General features: G+C 51.2%; 1 pseudogene; it reads left to right on the forward strand.

Annotated features, from left to right (window-relative positions):
• Positions 1 to 278: 278 nt before the first annotated feature.
• LOC144801209 (18S ribosomal RNA) lies at positions 279 to 2017 on the forward strand (annotated as a pseudogene).
• The last annotated feature ends 1349 nt before the right edge of the window (positions 2018 to 3366 follow it).

Genomic DNA, 3366 nt, shown 5'->3' on the forward strand with positions numbered 1-3366 from the left:
CTCTTCCGACTAGTGCATTTATGCAGCAGCTAACAATGACCGTTTTATGGGGTGTCCTTAGCTGTCCAGGCCGGCAGCCCTGTGTCTCGCTCAGGCTGCAAACCGGCCCACCTCTCCCTTCCATTGAGATGACTTGGCCTACTGGTGCCCTTGTGACTGCACCTGTCCCTCCAGTAATCCCCCCCTTGCAGGGGGGCTTCCCCAGCAGACTCCCAATGGGTGCAAAGGTTGGTCTGAGACAGGCATGTGCTCCCAACAACCGATCCAGCAGGTGCGGCTATATGGTTAATCCAACCAATAGCATTTGCATGTCTCAAAGATTAAGCCAGGTACATGTAAGTATTCACAGCCAGTACAGTGAAACTGTGAATTGCCCATTAAATCAGTTATGGTTTCTTTGATTGCTCCATCTGGATAAATATGCTAATTCTACAGCTAATACATGCTGCCGAGCGCTGACCTCCTGGGATGTGTGCATTTATCATACCAAGGCCAATCCGGGCTCGTCCTGCCACTTTGGTGACTCTAGATAACCTCGGTCCGATTACACATACCTGTGACGGCAGTGAAATATTCGGATGTCTACCCTATCAACTTTCAATGGTACTTTCATGCCTACCAGGGTGACCATGGGCAATGTGGAATAAGGGTTTGATTCCAGAGGGGGAGCCTGATAAACTACTACCATAGCTAAGGAAGGCAGCAGGGCACAAATTACCCACTCCCGACTCGGGGATGTAGTGACAAAACTTAACAATACAGGACTCTTTCAAGGCCCTTTAATATGAAAGAGTACACTTTAAATCCTTTAACAAGGAGCCATTGGAGAGCAAGTCTGGTACCAGCAACTGCAGAAATGCCAGCTCCAATCGAGTATATTAAAATCGCATCAATTATGGTGGTCTGTCACCATACAAGCTACCGCTTGGCCAAGCCCATGCCTCTCTGTGCCTCCTTGATGCTATTGACTGAGTGTCCTTGGGGTCCAAAGTGTTTACTTTGAAAAAATGAGTGTTCAAAGCAGGCTGGTCACCTGAATACTTCATCTAGGACTAATCGAATAGGACTCCAGCTCTATTTTGTTGGTTTTAGGAACTGAAGTCATGATTAAGGGGGACGGCCAGTGGCATTCGTATTGTGCCTCTAGAGGTAAAATTCTTGGACCGGCGCAAGATAAACGAAAGTGAAAGCATTTGTCAGGAATGTTTTAAATAATTAAGAATAAAAGTTGGTGGTTTGAAGACAATCAGATACCATCGTAGTTCCGACCATAATGATGCCGGCTAGCAATTGGGCGGTGTTACTCCCATGACTATCTGAGCAGCTTCTAAAGTCAATGGGTTCCAGTGGGGAATATGGTTGCAAAACAAACTTAAAGGAATTGACGGAAGGGCACCACCAGGAGTGGAGCATGTAGCTTAATTTGATTCAACAGGGAAAACATCACCCGGTCTGAACACAGAGAGGTTTGACAGATTGATAGCTCGTTCTCGTTTCTGTGGGTGGTGGTGCTTCGCTGTTTTTAGTTGGTGGAGAAATTGGTCTGATTAATTCCAATAACAAATGAGACCCCTTCATGCTAACTAGGTACATGACACTCCAGCGGTCGGCATTCAACTTCTTAGAGGGACAACTGGCAATCAGCCACATGAGATTGAGCAATAAGAGGTCTGTGATGCCCTTCGATGTCCAGGGCTCCACGCGTGCTACACTGAATGGATCAGCATGTCTCTACCCTTTGCTGGCAGGTTAGGGTAAGCTGTTGAACGCCATTTGTGACAGGGTTTGGGGATTGCAATTATTTCCCATGAACGAGGAATTCCCAGTAAGTGCGGGTCATAAGCTGGTGTTGATTAAATCCCTGTCCTTTGTACACACCACCTGTCGCTACTACGGATTGGATGGTTTAGTGAGGTCCCCAGATGAGACACATTGAGTAGACGATCAAACTTGACTATCTAGAGGAAGTAAAAGCCGTAACAAGGTTTCTGTAGGTGAACCTACAGAAAGATCATTAATGGCGGAGCAGCCTGGGTGATTTGACAGCACCAGCCCAAAACCCTTGGCTACCTCCCAGATCGAACACACACTGTAGGTACACGGGCGGCCCTTTCCTTATGCACCCTGGCTGGCAGAGTGGTCCAGGACCTGCCAGGCCACTTGAATGAGGACCGGGAATGGGGCAGGCTCCTCCTCGTGGGAGGACCCGACTGAGAAATGTTTGAAGCACTGGTGGGCAATGGGGGTTCCCCGGCCCCTCCCAGGAGCAGCATGACGGAAAGCCCTCCCTAGATGGAACACATGCTCACCAGGCACAAAACCGGATTGCAGAGTCTCCCCAGGTCCCCTGAAGACCCTGCCACACGAATTCTCGTGGCAGGGCCTCCTAGATCAGAAGGAGCTACATTGGCAAGGGAACCCTGTCTCCTTAATGAGGGGAGGGTGGGAGCGCCTATTGGCTCTGCCCTTCCGGTGAATCTGATCAGGGCAAGGGTGTGGCCTAACCCCAGTCTGCTGCATACCTTGGGTTGCTGCTCAAGCCGGGGACCCCCATGGTGGTGGACAGCTGACATGCAGGTGGGGTTAACCTTCCTCGTTGCCAGGTACCCAGTCTGTACCGGTCCCATGAGGCAGTGCTAAGGGTTTGAAGAGTTGTACGGTCCCTCTCAGTCCTCTGGGAGGGGCCATCGGTGAGGTTGCCTTCTTCTGCTGTTCCGGAAGCCCTCCTTGCCTGTTGGACAGCAGGCTCCTGAGCCGCGCGCCTGGAAACGCCCTTCAAATTTTACTAAATCATTTGTAGACAGCCTGCTTCTGGGTGAAGGGGTTTGTAAGTAGCAGAGCAGCTTACTTTCTGCAATCTATTAAAAGTCATACTCTGAGCCAAGCTTTCGTCTCCGTCTGTGGGAGCCAGCGTTACTCTGCTGCCAGGCTCGGGAAAGGGATGCTGAGAGGGAATGGGAGCCCATGGGAGGCTGCCTCCACCACGTGCTGACAAGGGCAGAGGTCTCATCCTCCTGCCACGTGCTGCCTAGTTTAGGGGCACGATCCCTTGTGGGTCAACAGGGCGACCAGATGGCTGGACCGGAATCCCCCTACTCCTGCACAAGTCACCGGGAGGCAAGCAGCCCCGGGAAGGAGCATTCCGAGCACCGGCCTCAGAGCACAGCCACTCTTGTCACTGAGCTGGTGTGTGACTGGGTCTGGTCATCCCGAGCCATCTGGTCATCAGGCTCTGCAACCAAATGGCAAGCTGGGACATCCGAATGGCTAGCTGGCTGAGCGAACTCCAACTTTTGTCACCCCCACTTAGGGTTCTGTAAGCCCCTACTTTGTGGGGGCTTTATATTCGAGGAACATGGGCTTCCT

The sequence above is a fragment of the Lissotriton helveticus genome, chromosome 12 (assembly GCF_964261635.1).
Source record: "Lissotriton helveticus chromosome 12, aLisHel1.1, whole genome shotgun sequence".
Classification (NCBI taxonomy): Eukaryota; Metazoa; Chordata; class Amphibia; order Caudata; family Salamandridae; genus Lissotriton; species Lissotriton helveticus.